This window comes from Anolis carolinensis, chromosome 6, assembly GCF_035594765.1.
Source record: "Anolis carolinensis isolate JA03-04 chromosome 6, rAnoCar3.1.pri, whole genome shotgun sequence".
Lineage (NCBI taxonomy): Eukaryota > Metazoa > Chordata > Lepidosauria > Squamata > Dactyloidae > Anolis > Anolis carolinensis.
Window position 1 is genome coordinate 59,664,205 of NC_085846.1, and position 23,864 is coordinate 59,688,068.

Sequence of the window (23,864 nt, forward strand, 5' to 3'; positions counted from 1 at the left end):
GGGAGTGGGATCCCATTTGAAATTTGGTCTGACCATAAGAACCTCCAGTATTTAAAATCTCCTCGAAAATTGTCCCCCAAGCAAATTAGATGGGCACAATACTTCAGCAGGTTCGATTTCCAATTAAAGTTTTTCCAAGGGAAACAGAATGTCTTGGCAGATGCTCTTTCACGCATGCCTCAACACGAGGGCATAACTACAACAAAAGAAGGAACATTATTTTCCGATAAACAATGGGGATTGGCTGTCAGTACAAGAGCACAGGCCCAAAGAGAGAGCGCTGCCACTATCAAATTTGATGAAGAAGATAGTTGGGGAAAAGAACTGAGGCAGTCATATGAAGGAGATCAGTGGATCGCATCCAACGCAGAAAAGGGAGAACAGAAGGGGGGATTTTGGTTCGTGAAAAAGAAACTGTATATCCCAACGATATTGAGGATTAAGATTTTGCATCGTTTTCATAATAACCAGAGCGCTGGTCATACAGGGATTACAAAAACAATAAAGGCGATAGCAAAACACTGTTGGTGGCCAGGGATGAGAAAGGACATAAAAAATCATGTTATTCAATGTGATGACTGTGCAAGAAATAAATCGAGAGGAGGGAAGCCAATGGGACTATTACAAACAGTAGCAGAACCTACAAGGCCTTGGGAATGTGTAGCTATGGACTTTGTGGGAGAACTGCCGGTTAGCAAGGGATATCGCTATATTTGGACAGTATTAGACCTGTTTTCTAAACAGGCCCACTTTATAGCACTGACGAAACTACCATCGGCAGAGAAACTGGCTGAATTATACATAAACCACATTTACAAACTTCATGGATGTCCCAGTAGGGTGGTCAGTGACAGGGGTGTTCAGTTCACAGCAAAATTTTGGGACAAATTCTTGGAAATGCTAGGAGCAGAAAGGAGCCTAAGTTCTGCTTTTCACCCCATGACGAATGGGGCAGTAGAACGTACTCAACAGACACTTGGGCAGTTCCTTCGCATGTACTCTAATTTGAGACAAAATGACTGGTCTAAGTGGCTAGCTTTCGCGGAACTAGCTTTTAATTCGACTATACACTCCGCAACAAATAAAACCCCCTTTGAAGTGGTTTACGGGTATGAAATACAGCCTCTGCCCCAATTGCCAAGATGGGCAGAGAATGAAGAAACAGGGGCAGGGAAATGGAAAACTCAAATGCTTGAATGTTGGAGTCAAGTGACTGCATCCTTAAAAGAAGCACACAAAAGGTATAAGACATTTGCAGACAGGAAAAGGATGGAAGGCGATAAATTGGAGAAAGGGGATTTAGTGTGGTTAAGTACACAAAACATCAAATTGGGGCTACCTTCAAGAAAACTGGGCCCCAAATATATTGGACCATTCAGGATACAGGGTGTGATAAACGAAGTGACTTTCCAATTGGCTTTGCCAAAAAGTTTGGGGAAAATACATCCAGTATTCCATCGCAGTCTATTGAAAAAGTATATGGGTACTTTGGATAAAATGGACACCTAGAATTATTGTTTGATTTATTTCAGGATGGTGATGAAAGAAGCACAGAAGAGGAGGACGAAGAAAAGGGGGGCGCCATGTCATGGAACCAAGTCCCAGGGCTGAATTTCCAAGCCCTGGACTTGGAGTCATAACATAAATAATCCTGAATGTCTCATGAAAGCACCTGGCAGAAGAAGATAGAAGATCATGGGAACTCGGGGTTGAAAATATAAACAATTATAATTGGTAGCCTGTGTGGGAATAGTAGTAATGTGATACAGGGGGTGGGGTTTTGATGATGATATTTACGTGTGGTGTGACGTTGCAACAAAGATGATAAAAATGGTTGTATGTAAACATTAGGTCATTCTCGACTTTTTCAAAGTCATGTATTCTTCAATAAAGATGAGTTTTGAGAGCAGCTATCTTTGATCTGCGTTCATGCTGTTTCTTTGAAGTGAGCCTGACACTGTACTGTCTACCTTCAAAAATAACATGGTGCATACATTTATGTCTTTATGATGGGCCTATGTTCCAAATATGGGGTATGGGCTTTTATATCTTGTTCAGCTTATATAAAAGGAAAATAGATAGCATGCCTACACTACAATCTGAAAAGAGACAACATTTCTAGTAGGGTTGTGTACATATTCATTTTTGCAAATGGGCTCCAGCTGGTTCGGCTAGTTCAGCACTTTCGGCCAGCTGTAATGGCACAGATTCCACTGCCATTTTTTCCAGCCACAACAGACCACGTGACTGCAAACGCATCTGATTTTTGTTTCTTTTGGCTACATATGCAACACGGAGAGGCAGCTGCCCACCCGCATGGGGTTTCCCTGTGAGCCCTGCCTGTTGAGTCAATCAGAACAGAGGAAAGTCATGATGTGTCTTAGCCAAGCTGGGCTTCCATTTTTCTGTTGTGAACAGACTTCTGAGAGAGACAGATCAGTGATCTAAATTCTTAGTGCTGCTCTCACCTCTGTATGGCTTGGCTTGCTTTTTGACTCAAATAGCAAAAAAAAAGTAATTTACTTTTTACACACTTAAGAAACTGCCACTGATGGTGCCCTTCACATGAGGTAAGCTTCAAATATGGGGTAGAGGACATATCTTACCATTTCTAAAGCTGCCATAAAATGAGGAGGTAATTTATATCTTTTTAAAGAGTGGTTAATGCCATTCAGCTGGTGTGGCTCTCACTGAAATAAATGTTTTAAAAGGATGCCTCACTTAACTCAGCTTCATTAAAAGGGCAAACAATCCCGCAACACCCGCTTAAGGAAGCTTCAACCGATGTGATGAGGGGGAAGCCAGGATAGTGCGGGCCACCTCTGGCAATGTGGCCGGGCTGTGGCGCAGCTGTTGAGCAGCTGCCTTAAATCACTCTGACCATGAGGTCATGAGTTCGAGGCCAGCCCGTGGTGGGGTGAGCACCCGTCAATTAAAAATAAAAAATAGCCCCTGCTCGTTGCTGACCTAGCAACCCCAAAGATAGTTGCATCTATCAAGTAGGAGATAAGGTACCACTAAAGTGGGGAGGCAAGATTAACTAATTTACGACCTGGAATGAGGAAGTGCCATCAGAGTGGATGATGAAGCAGCTGCTCCCCCCTGTGGCCAGAATCGAACATCCCCTCAGAAGAACGTTAACTTGCCTCTGCGTGTGTCTCTCAGTCTCTGTTTGATGTGTTTATGGGCATTGAATGTTTGCCCTTTGTGTGTTATAATGTGATCCGCCCTGAGTCCCCTTCGGGGTGAGAAGGGCAGAATATAAATACTGTAAATAAAAATAAAAAATAAATAAATGTGAAACTCAGGCTGAGGAAAGAACAGAGAGCAGAGGGAGTAATAGCCAAGTCTCCCTTAAAACCTGAACCTAGTCAGCTTAAGACTTGAAGAAAGAAATAGTCAGGTCTCCCTTAAAACCTTAACCCAGTCAGTTTGAAGCTTGAAAGAAGGGTGAGCGAAGAAGAAATAGCTGTGTCTCCCTTTTTAAAACCTGAACCCAGGTAGCTTTCTGAGACTTAGACTACCCACCGTGTGATGAGGGGGAGGCCTGGATGTTTGTGGGGCGTGGGGCGGGTGCCACCAGGGACAAGTGTGAAGAAGTCAATGGAAAAGGGGGAGCCTTGTAAGTCCCCCATTGTTGCCAATGGGCTGGATCTTCCTTGGTTTTTGGTTGCTGGATTGAAAAACAGATTTTGTTTCCCAACTGAATTTGGGAGGCTCCCAAAAATGGATCTGGGGATCCACCAAAATCCAGGTACCAAAAACAGAATGGGGTTTAACTGAATTGCATACCCCTAATTTCCAGTCCTCAAAGAAGGAACATGCCTTATAATAAATACACCTAGCAAGCCTATGACTATCCTCCACCTACCTAATGAAAGCAATAGATATTAGTTGTTATAAGCTATGGAAGACAATCTAACTGAAAAGTTTTGATTAATTCTTGAAACCACATAATTGGAGGTAATTTTGTATAGCTATCACATAAATAATAGTACCAAAGGTGGGAGGGAATCAAGGGCTAAAAAACTAACCACACTTAAATTCTTTTGATTTGAATGAAAATATTAGCCAATTACCCGTATATACTAGAGTATAAGCCAACCCGAATATAAGCCAAGGCACCACAAAAAAAAAAAAAAAACGGCGAAAACATTGACTCCAGTATAAGACGAAGGTGGTAAATTTCAGAAATAAAAATATATACCAATAAAATTACATTAATTGAGGCATCAGTAGGTTAAATGTTTTTGAATCTATATATATATATAAAAGGGTAATGAAATTTCGGCCTAGGACAAAACAACAAAACTACACATCCCAGAAACACTAAACTTGGCAGCACAACCCCTCATCCATGCCTCTATGTTCATACAACAAAAAGAAAACAAAAATAAAGTCCTAATTAGAGGGAGAGGAATAATTGTTTTATCCAATCGCTGCCAGTTAGAAGGCAGGGGACAGGCAGAGTTAGGCCTCACTTAGGCCTCTTCCACACTGCCTATAAAATACAGATTATCTGATTTTAACTGGATTATATGGCAGTGTAAATTCAAGGTCCTTCCATACAGCTATATAACCCATTTATAATGGACTTAATGTCAGGGGAAAACCTTTAAACTTTACCTTAACTACCACCAATTCCTCAATACTTTATTTCCCATACCACCATACTTCACTACAACAATGCGTGGCCGGGCACAGCTAGTATTTATATAAAGCTCAAATTTAAGATAAGACTGTCCAACTCTGATCAAATCATTATTCTCATCTTCTTCAATGTAAATGTGCCTATGTATCCTTTTAATAATAATAGAGTAAAATAATACATGTAGTAATAATAATAATAAATACAGGAAAATAATACAAGTAATAATAAACAGGGTAAAATAATAAATGCAACAACAATAATAATATCAGAGTGAAATAATAAATGTATTAATAATAATAAAAATAGAGTAAAATAAATGTAATAGTAGCAACAATAATAGAGAAAAATAATAAATGAAATAATACCAATAATAATAGAGAAAAATAATACCATATATTCTCAAGTATAAGCTGACCCAAATATAAGCCAGCCAGGACCCTCACCCAAGTATAAGCCAAGGGGGGCTTTTTCAGTCTTAAAAAAAGGGCTGAAAAACTAGGCTTATACTCGAGTATATACAGTAGCTTTTTAAAAATGGTTCAATGTATTCGAATCACAGGCTTAGTTTTTTTCTTGAATAAAGAAAAATGATGTTATAGCAACATTTGTTTGTAAAGATGGAGCCCTATATTTAATTTCTGGTTCATACAGTGCTGACATTGTATATATTAATATAAATAAAGCTGGTAACAATTATTAAACTCACAGAAAAATACCAAAAAATGAGGATGAAGGAATAACTGCAAAACTAATCTGTTAGTTACTAGGGACAAACAAACCTTTTCTCCTTTATTTTCAGATACTTTTTACTGCTTTCCAATGTGCCTCCCTACATGCTGTTCTCACACGTGCAGGACACATATCCACATAAGCAGGTATGTATTTTTGAAAAGCAGTGAAAAAATAGACATGATTCTTGTACCCTGCATGCTATTAACCACAACTATGCTACCAGCATTCCAAAAGCAAGCCACTATATAAATTAATGCAGCATTGAAAAATTGCTGTTTATGCACATTGTATATTTGGTTTGTGCAATTATTTTATGGGGTAGACAATAATATTTGCAAATCTGTTGATTGTTCAGAGCATTTTTCTGCATCAGTAAAGAATTAAAGAAGGAGTGGGTATAAAAAAAGATTGTAGAAGTTTGCTGAGTTTACAAATGAGATCCAAACCAGTACAAAGGTCACTCACATTTTTCTTGCCTTATGCAATTTTTATACTCAATCTCTTTCCATGAATATCCCCCTGACTGTCCTGCCCCTAGCCAAAAGATGGAATGAGCAAAGAGAATAGTTGAACATGTTAACTTGAAGGAAATACATAGAAGATAGAGCTGACTTATTTTCTGCTGCTGCTAAGAGTATGACACAAATCAATAGATTCAAATTGCATGAAATGAGATTTGCAGCTAAATACGACAACGATTATGAAGAGCATTCCCCTACAGAAGTTGAGTGACTATCTCTCAGGGGTACTTCAGATGTCAATTTCTGCACAGCAGATTGTTGGACTGAATGGGTCTTTGGATTGCTTTCAACGCTGCAGCTCTATGAAGTTTTAGTTCCTGCCACCAATGGCTGGTGGTTCCCATGTCAAAGAGGTTTGAAATCCATTTTGAGTTGTAGTCTGAACTTCAATACTGTTCAATTCCAAATCTCCTTCTGGCCACTTACAGGAATTTCTCCTTTTTATTAGGCATATCCATACTATTTGCAAACTTTCCTTCGTTCTTTAGCAAAAACCAATGTGTTAGGAACTGCAGCCAGAACTGGCTTGGCAATGAGAAATATCCCTTTCCCCTGCAAAATATACAAATCAGAGAAAGAATTTGGTAGTGGTCCGTTATCCAGGCAGAGGCCGCTAGGAGGCACCAAAGAGAGAAGGAGAGTCCATGTTATGGAGGTGGAGGGTGGGTTTTAAGAGGAAAATCATTTCTACATGTTTTCTTGTTTATCCCCCCCACCCATGTTCCCTCCTGGAAGCAACCTACATTATAATATGGGAAGAGGTGAGAGGGAATAACCAACACAAACAGGGGAAATTGTTTTCCTCCTTCAACTCTCCCCCCCCCCCATTAAAATGAAGCATCTCTAGAGGCCCCTAGTGGCCTCCACTCGAATGATGGAACAGTACCAAGAATTTTAATGGCAAAATGCATCTTTGTTTTTTATTATTATTATTTAAAGTGTTTAAAAGGACTATGCTTGTGAACTTGGAGAGGTGTTTAATTGTAAAGCTCCAGTCTCATTAGGTTTTGAACTTTTGAGGTTGTGTAAGTCCTCCAGAAAAAAAATATTAAAATTGAAGCATGGATGAATGCATGGATTGGGATTGGGCAATGCATGGATTGGGAAGAGACAAGTCACAACAGATGTGGTAAGTCAAATATGCTCGCTACTTTCTTCAACCACTTGGGGAACTGATTGGTGTGATGAGAAGAGTGGCTATCCGGGTGTGCTCCAACTGAAACTTGGAATGGGTTAGTAATACCAGATCTGTTTTTAGAGCCTCATGTGATCATGTCATCTATTTTTTGTATTACATTCTATAATTGAAATAGATGCAATCGAAATTGCTACTACTGGATGTACATGAGATACCCAACAGAAGGAAGATCCAAAATACTTTCATTGCAGGACTAATATTATTTATACAAGAATAAACTAGCTAGCACATGACATTATTAGGTTATATCAGGCCTTATTTGGGTGTGTCACAACAAAGTGATGTGCGTGACCTGATAAAAATGTCCTTCATAGTTACATCTCCAAAATCCAACCAACAAGTGCCAGTTTATTTTTCATAACTAAAACTTTATGCCATGTTAAAATAGGTTCTACCTAGACAAAGTTAAGTATCTTCTGTATATCAATTGGTAGTGATGCCAATTAGAAGGAGAACACATCTGAAAGGTACTGTATTTTGTCAGTTCATTCTTTGCCAAACAGTACTCTCTGGCATTTACAGTTTATCTCTCTTTTTTCTACTGTAGGGTGTTGTTGCTGCTGCTGTAGGACTAGGCAACTTCAAAATAAGAATAAAATAGGCCCTACCTTCAGGCTGTGGTTAGAGTGATGAGCCATGGCCCCATCTACACAGGTGCTAGAATACAGATGGGAGCCGACTTGGGGTGTTTACAAAACATGCCCCCAATGCAACCCTCAACTCTCATCTAGTCAGAAACAGTTTGTTAAAAAGGCCCATTAAACATTTCAGATAAAGCAATAAAATCTGATGAAGCTCATCAGCATATAAACAATGCAGTGGTACAATTTGGAAGAAGCATGTGGAGTACTTACGTAGACAAGGCTAATGCTTCAGCAGCCCCAGAGAGGAACCAAATACACAGTTCTGAGTGAAGGTAAATAAATGCACCCCCCAAAGAAAGGAATGCACAGTGTGCCCTTGGGAATACACAATTTCACTATCTTGTCTCACTCTGTTTTCTGTCAAGTTGTGATCAGCTGTTTTCAGCCAGCATGTTTCTCTAGAACAATTAAGAATAAACAATAATTCTAGGTTCAAATGAATCCAAAATCAATGGTGTTTTGTGGACTCTGTTGCAGCTTGCAGCCAGTTTGCAGTGCCCCTGTATAGGAGTGCTCCTGTGTGGGCACTCTGAAGTGAACCAGATTTCTTAAATCTACATCCTGATCTGGATTAATTGGATGTGTAAAATCAGACCATGACTTGGAAAGTCCTGATTCTTGTGCCTAGTAAAGGTGACCTTTGATCATTTTTTCTGCCTCAGATCATGTACCTTAAACTGATTCCACATAGCCATGTAATCTGATCAGAATGTGGATTATAGAGATCAGGTTCACTTCTGAATGCTTACACAGGAAGTCCAGAACTAACGGGAAATTTCAGTATAGTACACAAAGCTCTGCTGACTGTGGATCATTCCAAACCAAGGATTACTTTTTCTCTACCTCCTCATAGAGATGCACTTATAAAAATATTTTCTTAACTGACTGAAAGGCAAGGCAGTGAAATTGAGCATTCCCATGGAAATGCTGTGCTCACCTTGTCAGGGCAGAGGCATTTACCTTTCAGATGGGCTGTGTGATGTTCTCTCCAACTGCTTCAGCATTAGCCCTGTTTATATGAGCGTTCCACATTTGGCATTTGCCTTATTTCTGTGCAGTGATTATACACAGAAGGACTCCAGTGGATTTTATAGTTTGATCTGGAATTTATGGTGCACTTTCAAAACCATTTTGTTTCTGGCTAGATGAAAGCTGGAGGGTGCATCGGGGTGTACATTTTATAGACACATGGACCCCATGCTATCTTCAAGCTGAATTGTAGTGCCAGTGTAGAAGGGCCCTCAAATCAGGTGGAAAGGCATTGTACTGTCAAGAAGCTGAAAGGGAAAATGGACATAGACTACTTGCTTTTAAAAGATAATTTAATATCCTGGCTTTCTTCTACCACAGAGCTCAAGCTGACATATGGCTTTCAGCAAGTGACTTGAACATGTACTCAGGATAGATATTGGCAATGTTACATTCTCCTTCCCACTTCTGCCCATTGTGAATCCCAAAAGGTAATTTTTCCAAACTCTGACCCAGGACCATACCCTACATCTCATGAGAATGAAAACCATAAATACTGTAGCACACTCTTTGCATAAAAGGGTTTTGGTGACAGATTTTGGAAATATTAAAGGGGGAAGAAAAGAATTATTTAACACCAGACTTGTTAAATACAGGGCCAACCATTATCTCTTTCTAGTGCCTCAGCCACAGTACATGAAGAAATAATTAGCTGTTGACTATAATGCCAAAAATATATCATATTGCATTTAATAGGTCAGTTTGAAAATTTGAAGCATTGGATCAACAGGGGACAGAAGTGAACAGAAAATTGACAAGAGTGATTACAACAATTTTTTAAAAAATAGCTACAGCGTTGGTTCAATTGTCTTGCCAGAAATCATGAGAGGGCTCTATTCAGATTTGTGATTCAAACAGAAGGGTGTTATAAGAGAGCAAACAATGCATTTAAGATGCCCTGAGAATTAGAAAATAAAATATTTTGTATTATTCATACAGCCTGAAAATCAGTACAAATATATTCAGTTAACGAACGGATGAAATATATCATATGTCTAAAAACTATGTATTTGTCTTTTTAGATAGTACAGCATAACTTCCATATCCATGGGGCTGATTCCCAACGTTTCACTAAACAGCATCTAACAAAATATGTCCTTTCTAGGAATTTTCTAAGTCCTCCAGGCAATTCTGTGGTTCATATTCCTAAAGATGATATGTGTTCTCTTTTTCCAATGTAAGTTCAGGAATGTATCCTCTGTGTCTTATTGGGTCTTATTGTACCACAGATGGGACTCTATGGATATAGAATATTTCTACTGATTTTATGGGCTCTTTTAATGGGAAAGAAACAAAAAATGTTTTTTATTGAGAGTCAGGCACTAAAATACATTTGTCTGTGCTATACTATATAATAATATTTATTTATTTACTTACAGTATTTATATTCTGCCCTTCTCACCCTGAAGGGGACTCAGGGCGGATCACATTATGTACATATAAGGCAAACATTCAATGCCCATAAACACATCAAACAGAGACAGACAGACAGACAGACGCAGAGGCAATTTAACTTTCTCCTGAGGGGATGTTCGATTCTGTCCACAGGGGGGAGCAGCTGCTTCATCATCCACTCTGATGGCACTTTCTCACTTCCTCATTCCAACGTTGTAAATTAGTTAAACTTGCCTCCCCACTTTTATAAGTGGTACCTTATTTCCTACTTGATAGATGCAACTATCTTTCGGGTTGCTAGGTCAGCAACGAGCAGGGGTACATTTTATTTTTAATTGACGGGTGCTCACCCCGCCACAGGCTGGCCTCGAACTCATGACCTCATGGTCAGAGTGATTTATTGCAGCAGCTGCTTACCAGCCTGCGCCACAGCCCATTATTATATTATTATAATAATTGTATAATAATAATAATAATAATAATAATAATAATAATAATAATAATAATAACAACAACAACAACAACAACAACGTCGTATCTTCCTGTACATTTTCACATGACTGATCACAGCCATCACACTTGGTATATTCTCTAATGGAACTAAAGGGTAGACTATAGTATGGTTTTGGACCTAGTCCATCAATTGCCTCTAATACATTCCAAATATACACTTCAGATTTTTGGCAGTTTGTTTTGGTTCTGCAGTGCCCATTATGGACAGCTTTAATGAAATATAATACTTAGAATTAGTTTACTATCTCAAAAATGTCTGCGATTCCACAGTCAATGGTCAAACATTGTTCCTTTTATTTTGTGTGAAATCTGGTATGAAATAAATGTTGAGGAGTGTAGGTGCCACCAGTTATATGCCTATTTCATTAAAATCATAATTTTTGGTAAATTTCCTGCTACATGTATCTGTGTTGTTCTCCTTCCTTGCTCCTTCCTTTCCAGCCTGGAAATTCCAGGGCTGCTCTTCTATTTCTATTCACATTATGTTATCTTCTTTCCCCTTTCAGCCTTTCAACATTTTATTCTGTCCAGTTCTCTGGGGTCTTTTGGAGTGAGTTGGACACACTCCTGTTCCTTTTAGAGCCTGTGACCCTTCAGATTACTCTCATACTGCTGTTCTCTCTCTCCCTCCCTCCCTCCCTCTCTCTGAAGCAAAAGCACAGGAAAGAATTATAATGATGAACCATTGTGTCTGTGTAAGGAAGTAATACTGGATGTCCTTCAGGCAAGAATTGTGTGGCCACAGCATGCCTTTGGTTGCCACTGCTGTTTGGTTCTAGGACCCTCCTCCCAGGGCCGGCCCCACCATAGAGGCCACGTGAGGCGGCCGCCTCGGGCGCAGGTCCCGCAGGTCCCGCAGGGCGCCGTCAGGCTTTCCCCACCCCAGCGGGGACCATGGGCTCGCTCGCCGGTGAACAGGAAGGCCTGTTCGGCGGTGAGCGAGCTCCACATGGCCGCTGCCGGCTGGGCAAGGCCAGCCAGGCCAGGACGCACTGGGGGGAGGCGGGGCTCTGGGCGGGAGGCGGGGCGATCGCGGCCTGGAGGGACCTCCGCTGCAGTCTGGCCAGCTGGAAAAGGCCAGATGGGCGAGGGTGAGTAGCGCGGGAGGTGGGGCCAACCCTGGCCCCGCCTCCCGCGCTACTCGCCCTGACCCCGCCTCCCACGCTGCGTGAGAGGCGGGGTCAGGGCGAGCAGCACGGGAGGCAGGGCCAGGGCACGGGAGGCGGGGCCCGCTGGCGCCACGGGAGGCGTGGCCATGTGCCTCCTGCGGCACATGGCCACGCCTCCCACGGCACTGGCGGGGGGGCGCTTTTCCCCACCCCCGCTTAATATTTTAAATTATCTCCGGCCGGCCCTGCCTCCTCCCCTCCCCAGGGATGGCAAAATCCATGAATGCTCAAATCACATTATATACAAGGGCATAGCAAAATGGTGTTTCTTAAATAAAATGACAAAATCAAGATTTGCTTTCAGGATTTTAAATATATATTTTTTCAAGCCATGGAATCTGTGTCCATGGATATAAAAGGCTGGATGTACCCCTAAAGAAGCCTATCCTGCAAAGGCATTAGTGTAGTATTGAGGCTGATGAAAATTTATAATGAGTTATATTAGTACGAATGCAGAACTGAGTTCAGCCTGGGTTCTGAATTGATTTAGAGATGTGATTATTATTTTTTTTGCTATATCTGGGTTTTTGTGTATAAAACAGCATTTTTGTTATAGAAGAGAGCATTTTCTAGACAGAATTAATTATTTTCTTAAAGCTATGACCAAATCTTGCATAATATAAGTTCCGTACTAAAAAGATGCATTTCAGTCCAGAATTAAGGTTTCCAGTACTTGAGATATACATTCAGTCATCTTTTGAATGTACTGTCAAAAGTTTTCATGGCTTGAATCACTTGGTTGCTGCGATTTTCTCAGGCTGTATGGCCATGTTCCAGCAGTACATAAAATGGAGTGGAGTGTACAAAAGACACCAGAATCAAGACAGCAAATAATGATCACCACTCAGAAACAGGAGAACTCCAGACAACAATAAATCAGGGGCCAGTTAACCCCTCCAGGCAACAAAGGCCAGGCTACCTCTATATAGATACCCTCACTGATTGACTTTGCAAGCTTCATGGCTACTCAAATGCTAATTCAAGTTTGCTAATTGCAACATTCGCACTTCCTTTATACAGACATGGGTCCTTTCTTCCACCCAGAACATTCTACATACAGTAGAGTCTCACTTATCCAAGCTAAACGGGCCAGCAGAAGCTTGGATAAGCAAATATCTTGAATAATAAGGAGGGATTAAGGAAAAGCCTATTAAACATCAAAATAGGTTATGATTTTACAAATTAAGCACCAAAACATCATGTTATACAACAAATTTGACAGAAAAAGTAGTTCAATACGCAGTAATGTTATGTTGTAATTACTGTATTTACGAATTTAGCACCAAATATCATGATATATTGAAAACATTGACTACAAAAATGGCTTGGATTATCCAGAAGCTTGGATAAGCGAGACTTGGATAAGTGAAACTCTACTCTGTGTGTGTGTGTGTGTGTGTGTGTGTGTGTGTGTGTGTGTGTATACACCATCCACTTGCCTCACTGCTAACAGAACCTCTGAAGATGCCAGCCACAGATGGAGGTGAAACGTTAGGAGGAATGTTGTTGGAATGTGACCATATAGTCTAAAAAAAATCACAGCAATCCATGTTTTAAATGCTTTTGAATATCTGCTCCATCTCTAGACTGAGTCTGAAACTCAACTTTGTTGCTTGTGGTTATCAGGAGAAGGGAACACACTAGCAGTGGACAGGATGCTATAGTGAAATTTGCACACAATCTTTATGTTTGGGACAATGTAAAATGGGGTCTATCCTTATCTTTGACCTTGGGCCCCTTCCACGCAGTCATATATATTGGCATATATATTCGGTATGATTGGCATATATATTCAGTGTTGTACTGTGTTAAATCTTTTATATATTGTATTTTGCTATGTTATTTAACTATTTTAATTGTTTTATTCTTATTTTACTTATTATGATGTACTGGTAGTGATCCTGCCAGTTGTGTAAGTTGCCCTGAGTCCCCTTGGGGAGAAGGGCGGGGTAGAAATATCGGAAATAAATAAATAAATATAACCCAGAATATCAAGGCAGAAATTCCCACAATATCTGCTTTTAACTGGGTTATCTGAGTCTACACTACCATATATTCCAGTTCAATGCAGATAATGTAGGATTTTGTTTAGCTATGTAGAAGGGACCTTAGAAGCTACAGCTGAACGAAGGATACAGCAATTAGATTTACGCACATCTGTGTAAACCATGGAGATGTTAGACCTTTGGGGAAATATCTCCACTGACAATCAGATTTAAGATTTGGAAATTAACCTGTTTAAAAAAAAATCTAAATTTTTTAGTGCTAAAACAGGGTGGAGATCCGTTGTTGTCCTGTTTGCATGAACCTCCAAAGATTCTTTTGGAAGTGCTAAAACTTGCATTATGTTTACTTGGGGATTACCAGAAGCCAGGTTTTCTCTCATGGTCTCCAATGCTGAAAACCCCTTTCTAAGGGCCCTTCCACACAGCCATATAACCCATAATATCAAGGCAGATAATCCACAATATCTGTTTTGAACTGGATTATCTCAGTCCACACTGCCATATAATCTTATTCAATGTGGATTTTATACAGCTGAGTGGAAGGGGCCTAAGCCCAATTTATAAGATACATGACAACCCTATTACAAACTTCCAGCATCTGGAGAAATTCCTTTGGTTTTTCTCAGTATATGTGACCTACTGATTTGAACATCTACTGATCAGCTGTACTGCTTTTTTACTCAATTGCCCTGTGAGAAACTTTCTGTTCTAGGATTTGAATTTTGCATTTAAGTTTTTATCCTGATCCATTACCTGGTAATGCAAACAACATGGCAAGCAGTATTTGAACGCTGTAAATGCAGAAAGTTTTGACCATATGAGGATTAAGGCTCTCTTGCATTCTATCTTTGAAAAACCTGGCATACTATTTTGTTTAGTAGTTCTGTTTCTACATTTCTAATGAAAAGATTAAAAGTGTTTTGTACTTGGAAACATTGGAAGTAAAGGAATCTCTCTCTCTACCCCCCCACTCCCCAATTACATAAGTTGTCATTTCCACTTGCTTTTTATAAATGGTTTATTATCATGCAAGGGGTAGGCTTTCTATTTTACCTGTTTGAGCACATCTGAAACTATCGCTTGATGTGAATTCATGCCAATTTGCCTCCATATTTCCCCAACTTATTAAAAGGGCTGCACTTTGCCAATATAATTGCGACACATATTCATTATTTACAATCCTAGTCTTAGCCTTCATAGCTACTTAATATGTGCAAAGTGTTTAGTTTTCCATTGTAGTCCAGCTGCATCACTGGAATCAAACTTGTAATTGCCTCTTTGGGATTTAAAACCATTATACTTGTGCTTTTATGTTCTCCTTTGTTTTGCTTGAATCACTTTTTCAGGTCTGTGAAGTACAGCTGGCACAATAAAAGTTTGATCAATGCATAACCAATGTAGTGTATATTTCTTCCAGAAATATAAAACTCAGGTGAAAAATGTTAATCTATGAAAATTATCTTTGTCAGCTACTTATTCTCAGAATTTAAATTGGTTTCAATTTTGAGAATATGGTTTGGCCTGGGGTTTTTCAGTCTGGATTTTATAGCAGTTTTATGTTTTGTGTACTTTTGACATATTGAAAAATAAGTTTGTCTGATGTAAAGTTTCAATTACCAGGGTGTGTATATGTGTGGGGTATGTGTATCGTTCATTCAAATGTAATACTTGTCTGAACAAGATAATTAATTATATAAACACAAATGACATGGCTGAATAATACTTAGGAGATGGGTTCATAATCTACATGGCTACAAAGTGTCTCGTTGATGGTGCAATGGCTATTTTTTGATATTTATTTATTTATTTAAAACAATTATATTCCACCCTTCTCACACCGAAGGGGACTCAGGGTGGAGCACAGCATTCAATGCTGGAGCATAAAATAAACCATAAATATACATAAACACTAAAATTAGTTATCTTCACATTAAAACCATTGTAAGACAGCCGTACCGTATCCGGTCAGCAGGGTAACATTTCCTATTGCTGCCATTATTGCACTGCCCCAAATGCTTGGTCCCACAGCCAGGTCTTTACCATCTTTCTAAAGAACAGGAGGAGTGGGGGCTGATCTAATTTTGCCAGAAAGGGAGTTCCATAGCCGAGGAGCAATCACTGATTGTTACTGGAAATATCCTTCAAGAATTGGACAAATATTTAGAATTTGGATGGTGCTTACATTTATGTATTAATTGAATTTGAATCCCACCTTTCTCTCACAGTGAGTTCCAAGGTGGCTTCATATTCTATAAAATTATTCTAAAAGTTCTAGAACAGTGGTCCTCAACCTGGGGTCCCCAGATGTTTTTGGCCCTCAACTCCCAGAAATCCTAACAGCTGGTAAACTGATTGGGATTTCTTCACTCAACTACAGTTTTTCTGATTTTGTTTTCATTGTTATGTTCTCTCAGATTAACACTGACTAATGAGAAATCTCATAGGATTTTCTCCAGAGGAAACTTGCCATTGCTTTACTCTCTCTAAATATGACTTGGCAAAAGTGAGGGCTCTTCCAGACAGGCCCAAAAATGTAGAGCCTTTTGCATTTTTACCTGAGATGTCCAAATAATGCCTCAAGTAAAAGTGAATTAATTTGGAACAAAGCAGGGTTTCCCTGAATTAATTAGGGTTTGTTCCAAATCATCAGATATCCCATTAGATCCGGGCCTGTGGGGTGAGTCCCCACAGCCATCTTGCTCCTTCAGGCTTCCAAAAGCCCAGAGATGGCAATAATAATATACTTTATATATATTCCACTTTATCTCCCTGTGGGGACTCAGAATGGATTACAGGTACATATTAGACATGTGCAAAAAAAAAAACAGAAAAGTTGTTTATCGTAGTAAATTTGCTTATCATACTACTATTGAACTGAGATCCAAGGTGGTTTGGCGCTTCTGAATTAACCTTCCAATTCGAAGTGTTGGTGCCCATCCTCGAAATACCTTCGGATAACCTTTGGATATATGAGAAAGTGTTTTTATTCAACCAACCATTGCTATTCAGGTGAGAAATCCCCTCCCCGTCCTGGAGTGGTTGGTTTCTATGGGGCTCTTAAACCAGCTTATAGAAGCGGCTTGTAGAAGTGGAGGGAAGCCTGGATTTGCCGGCTTGCAGAAGAGCGAGCCTGGATCTGCCTTGCAAACACTTCCTCTTCCCACGCTTAAACGTGGTGTGTGACTGACTTTCCACTTCAGGGGGAGAAGAAAATTGGAAATGGGCAGGGAAAGCAAACTATCACCCTGCTAAGGATTTCCCACAACTCCCCCCTTTTATTTTAAATTACCCTATTATTATTATTATTATTATTATTATTATTATTATTATTATTATTATTATTGGCACCCCACTTTTCTCTCTAGATTTGAGATGGAAAGAGACTCACATTAAAAATTATATAATGGTATCGTTCTGGGAAGGGAAAAGGTTGCATTTTAAATCTATGTTTTAGTATTCCTTTTAAAATTTGCTCTATATTTGTGTGTATGTGACATGTGTAAGCCCCACTCCTGAGTGCATTCCCTCCCCTATTGGTTAAAAGCAGGCTAAGCCCCATTGGAAGAAATCCACTCCTATATTATTTTCTTATCCCAGATTATCTGGCAGTGTGGACTCATATAATCCAGTTCAAAGCAGATAATCTAGGATCAGATCCTGGGATAGAGGAGCAGTGTGGATGTACACTGCCCTCTATCCCAGGATCTGATTCCAGATTATCTATCATTTTGTATCCCAAATCTGCCCTCAACTTATACATGAAGTCAACTTATTATATATCGTATTTCCTTTCAATCTTGCCTCAGATACTTAGTCAATAATTCTGTGAATTGCTTTTTAGAGGACTGTAGTAGACTGGTCACAGTGAAAACAGTAATAAATTGAGCAACTGGTGTTAAAATATGGGCTGCAACCACATCTTCAATCTTTACGTACAAATTGGTGTGTGTGTTTGACCTATCATCCCACTAAACTTGTGGATTAGGATTGTTCCAGACTTGTTTTGGTTGTAAGAAGTCCTATCCAGACCATGATCCTATAGACTTTTAGTATTGCATAAATATATGATGGTGTACCATTAAACCCTGTAGTTGTTTAACCAGCTGTACAACATAACCATGGTATTGATCTCACCCATTATATTACAGTTTAATAGCTCTGCCTTCAAGTCAAACATGCAAAAAGAGCTGTCCTGTGTTTGTAGACTGACTGGTTGTACTAGGAATTACAACTATACAAGCTAGTATAGCATCCAATCAGAATTCCAGCTTCTGATTTATTTCTTCTTATAATTCCTTTCAATGGAGGGAGCTGATTAGTACATATTCTTGTACGCATTCCATTATTCATAGTATCCAGGAATATGTGAAGAAATGGTACAACAAAATTATCCTATACACAAATAACTTAGGTTATCAAATAAGTACCTGAACTGAGAACTACTGGAATCTTTTCATTGATCATACACCATTCCAACCTAGATAGTGAGAACTTGAGACCTTAACAAAATGTAGGCTGGAACAACTCCAAATTGTTGTATGCTAGAACATTCAGGAAAAAATGAATAGACATCTAAAACCTATACAAATACTGTACATGGCTCTACTCTCTATACCCATGATCACAGGAGATCCAATTATATTTAATGATTAAAGGCTGGTGAATTTCATGTATTCCTGTTTTGCTCTGCCCCTGCTTGTATTCTTCCTATCTTTGGAATTTGTTGAAGCTAATCAACAGGATTCTAACCCATCTATTTCCTTCTTTACACAACAAGTCACTCACCTTGATCAAATATTTACACATTAGATCATTTTTAAAGAGGAATGACAGTGTCAGAACCCTGCTACTAGAGCCTGGATGTGGCTCTGAGTTTCAGGGTCACTGACATTGATAAGACACCTGCGTCCCAGGACTCGGAGGAGAAACGGCTGCTGGACTTGGCGGGGAATTTGCGCGGGGTTTTACTGAGCGGGAAGAGACTGTTCAAATGAGGGGGAGGGTATATAAAGGAGGGTTGGCCGGAGCCTCCCATTCTTGGCTTTTCTGATGTTCATGTTTCCTACAGTAAAAGTTCCTGGTGATACCACAGAGAGTCTCGTGTGTTCATTCAGGAGCGGCTGTGGTGAGCTGACACTAAGCCAAGAATACAGACACCATCCCGCTGTAGCGGTGAGGTGTAACATGCAAGTGGAGGATGAAGAGCTCTTGGGCGCCGGAGGAGGAAGGTCGGAAAGGGCCACTCCCGAGCCGGACGCTGAGTTCCACCAGCTGGCGGCCCTGGCGTCATCCACCGCTTATGCCCAGCCAAATGGGGTAACCCAGAGGCGCGGAGTGGTGCGGGGAGATAGCACCGGAGGAGAGGAAGGTTCACCTTCCCCAGGCCCGCAAAAGATGGTGTTTCTGGAGGAGAGGATGTCGGCGATGGAGACCACCCTGGCAGTGATGTCGAGGGCGATGGAGCGCCTGGCGGTTTTGGCGGAGCCGGAGCGAGGAAGGGAACTTCGGGCTAGCTCAATGTGGGACGTGAGCATTGGAAGCAGCCAGGGCTTTGCAGACCTCCCAGCACCGAAGGGAAGGGAAATGCGAAAGGAGCCCGGTGCCCGGCCCAAGATCCAAACGAGCCTGACGCGGGTGGAGGAGAGTGACGACGAAGGGGAAAAGCCTCCGAGAATCCCGGCTACGCTCCCAACTGAGACCCTGGTGCCCCTGGCGAATGCCGGGCGTGGCACAGGACAAAGGGAAGCAGCAGCGGGGCCCACTGGCCCGCAAGGGGGCTTGCGACGGGCGGAGAATTGGGGATTGCCACCACAGGGACCCCTACCGAGACGAGAGGAACTAAGGATCGAGTTTGGGGGAGAGTCCTCTGAACTGGATTTTTTCCTGACCACGGTGAGGGGCTATATGGAGGACAATGCTCACACTTTTAGAACGGAATCCAGCCGGGTACGGGCCATTGGTGCAGTGTTGAAGAGGGGAGCGGCCAGCTGGTACGTTCAACTACACGCGCGGCGCGACCCATGTCTGGGGTCACTCCGACGCTTTATGGGGGCCCTGGAGACCCGTTTCCGAGATCCACTGGAGCAGATCCGGGCGAGGGAGGAGTTGAAGACCGTCTCCCAGGGGCAGAGGTCGGTATCTGAGTATGCGGAGGAGTTCCAATGCCTCGCTGAAAAGGTGCCGGAATGGTCTGCAGTGACAAAGATAGAACTCTTCAAAGAGGGGCTCAGGCGGGAGATCCTCTCCTGGGCGGTGCATCGTGATGAGCCTGACACACTGCGCGGATGGATTCAGCTGGCGGGGCGCATCGAGACATCGCTGGCCCAGGCGAGGAGGCACCGAGGAGGGCTACAGCAGCGGCCGCAGATGAAAGAGGGGAGCCGGAAGGAGGGATCAACCCCAGCCGGGAGGAGAACGGAGCCGACAGGGAACGTGAGCACCAGCAGGAGGGGCTGCTTCGTGTGCGGCCGTTTGGGCCACAGGGCTGCCGAGTGCTGGCAGAGAAAAGGGGAAGGCGGAGGCCCGCCCAAACCAAGAGCCGTGGCAGGGAAACGCGCCGAGGAAGAACCACCGATGAGGCACCACTCGGGGGGGTTGGTAAGTCAGGACAAAGCCATGATAGTGGTCCCCATTCAGCTGGAAAGTGGCAGCAAACAAGCAACCTGCAAAGCATTTGTGGATTGTGGATGTTCCAGGAACATCATCTCCCCTGAATTAGCCGAGGGATTGGGATGCGAAAGAACGAACCTAGAATCCCCAATAGCTTTTTCGCAGTTGGACGGATCCACAGCATCGGGATCATTAGCTAAGTACAGTGCCGAAGATGTAAAGTGTAAGATAGGGAGTTGGGAAGGAAAGGTGTCATTTGTGATATCACAAATAGCCAGCTATAATGTTATACTAGGCATGCCATGGCTGGGGCAGGCCAACCCGCAAATCAACTGGGAGGATAAGAGCATGATCTTCAGGACGAAGTTGGAAGGAGGGAGCCAGGAAGTGGAGAGGGAGCCGGGGAAAAGGGGGGAGGAAGACTCTATCAGGATAGCAGAACTGGCAGATAAATTACCCCCAGAGTATCGGGATTTTGTGGACGTATTTGATGAGAAGGAAGCAGACAGTTTCCCACCGAAGCGGAGAGTTGAAGTGAAGATAGAGCTAGTCCCAGGAGCAGAGCTTCCTAAGGCAAAAATATACCCAATGTCGGCTAGGGAAAAGGAGGAACTGAGAAAATACATTGATAAAAACCTAGCGAGGGGTTTCATAGAGCCTTCAAATTCCCCTCTAGGGGCGCCTGTGTTGTTCAGGCGCAAAAAGGACCAAACGCTGAGGCTCTGCATTGACTACAGGGGCCTGAATGCAATCAGTTCTGTAAATAAATACCCCCTACCTTTAGTGAAGGACTTGATCGCCCAGTTATCGGAGGGACAGATATTCACTAAATTGGACTTAATTGAAGCGTACCATAAATTGCAGATTAAACCAGAGGACAGGTGGAAGACGGCCTTCTCCTGTGCATTCGGATTATTCAATTATCGTGTGCTCCCTTTCGGTTTGTGCGGCGGAGGCGCCGCGTTCATGCAATTAATCAACGAAGTGTTGCATCCATTGTTGTACAAGGGAGTCTTTGTTTTTTTAGATGACATATTGTTAGTATCTCGGACTAAGGAGCAACACATAGAACTAGTCAGGGAAGTCCTGCAAAAGTTGAGAGAAGCAAAACTGTATGCGAAGCTTGCCAAGTGCGAGTTCAATAAAGACCAGATAGACTTTCTGGGGTATAGGATTTCCTCCCAGGGAGTGGCGATGGACCCTGCGAAGGTAGAAGACGTGAGGGGGTGGGAAGCCCCCAAAACACGGAAGCAGCTGCAATCCTTCCTAGGGTTCGCAAACTTCTATAGAACATTTATCAAGGACTTTGCGCGCCTCACTTTGCCATTAACGGATTTGTTAAAGACTAAAGGCAGGGGAGAAACAGCCAAAGTGAAGGCCCCAGGGGCCAAACTGACCTGGACAATAGAATGCCAGGAAGCTTTCGAAGCCCTTAAAAAGCGTTTTACTGAGGAGCCTGTCCTACAGCACCCTGATATGTCTAAAGCCTTTGTATTACATTGCGATGCGTCAGACCGGGCATATGGGGCAGTTCTGCTACAGAAAGACGAGGGGGGGAACCTGAAGCCATGTGGCTATCTGTCAAAAAAGTTTAGCGATACAGAAAAAAACTGGCCGATTTGGGAGAGAGAAGCCTTAGCGATTCTAAAAGCACTAGAGTGCTGGAGACACTTTCTGGAAGGAAGTGGAACACCGTTTGAGGTGTGGACTGACCATAGAAATTTACAGTATCTAAGATCCCCTCGTAAACTATCAGCGAAGCAAATTAGATGGGCCCAATATTTCAGCCGTTTTGATTTCAGACTCAGATTCTTCCAGGGGAAACATAACATACTCGCTGACGCTCTCTCTCGGATGCCTCAGCACGGGGGAGGAATTCAGGAATCTGAAGGGAGTATTTTTCTTGATAAGCAATGGGGCCTGGCAGTACTAACTCGAGCACAAGCGGCCAAAGAAAACAAACGTACTGCCATTTCCACGGGGGGAGGAGAAATATGGGAGGAAGAGTTGAAGCGAGCGTATGGAATGGACAAATGGTTACAAACTAACAAAGAAAAGGGAGAATTGTGTGGGGATTTGGTGTTTGTAAATAAGAAATTGTATATTCCTGAATGTTTAAGACGAGAAATGTTAAGGAAGTACCATGATAACAAGGGTGCGGGTCATCTAGGCCCCACCAGGACTATTAAACTGTTGGCCAAACAATGCTGGTGGCCCGGAATGAGGAAAGACGCCAGGGGGTACGTCACGCAGTGTGAATTATGTGCAGAGGGAAAAACACCACCGGGGAAGCCCCAGGGGCTATTGCAGAAGGTGGTGGAGCCCATGAGGCCATGGGAATGCGTAGCCATGGATTTCGTAGGCGAACTACCCCCCAGCAGAGGCCACAGATACATTTGGACAATATTGGACCTATTCTCAAAACAGGCACACTTTGTGGCCCTGCCAAAACTCCCTTCAGCTGAAAAACTTGCTGATTTGTATGTGAAGCATGTATATCGCCTACATGGGTGTCCCGACAAGATAATTAGTGACCGGGGAGTCCAATTTACTGCAAAATTTTGGGGAAAATTCTTACAGCTGTTAGGAGCAGAAAGGAACCTGAGCTCGGCCTTTCATCCCGCGACCAACGGGGGGGTCGAACGTACCCAACAGACACTGTGCCAATTCTTAAGGATGTACACCAATTATAGACAGGATGATTGGGCGGACCTTCTTCCGTTTGCTGAGATGGCTTTTAACGGGGCCGTACATTCGGCCACAGGTCGTGCCCCATTCGAAATAGTATACGGACAGGAGGTGGCACCTTTCCCCAGGCTACCCGAGTGGAAGGAAGGGGAGGGCCAGACCGACGAGGAATGGCCGGCCAAAATCAAGCAAGGGTGGCAAACCGTGGTAGAGGCATTGCGGGAAACACAAAAGAAGTACAAGCTCTTTGCGGATCGTAGGCGCCGAGAGGGGGACAAATTGGGCGAAGGAGATCTGGTTTGGCTGAGCACAAAAAACCTGAAATTGGGGTTCCCATCCAAGAAATTGGCTCCACGCTATATAGGGCCATTCAGGGTAGCAAAAAGAATAAACGAAGTGACCTATGAGCTGAGGCTACCAAAGGACCTAGGAAAGGTACACCCGGTATTCCATTGCAGCCTGTTAAAAAAGTATAAAGGAACTCTGGACAGCGGAGAACAATAGTTGTGTTTAATCTTTTCCTTCCAGGACGAAGGGGAGGAGGACGCCATGTCAGAACCCTGCTACTAGAGCCTGGATGTGGCTCTGAGTTTCAGGGTCACTGACATTGATAAGACACCTGCGTCCCAGGACTCGGAGGAGAAACGGCTGCTGGACTTGGCGGGGAATTTGCGCGGGGTTTTACTGAGCGGGAAGAGACTGTTCAAAT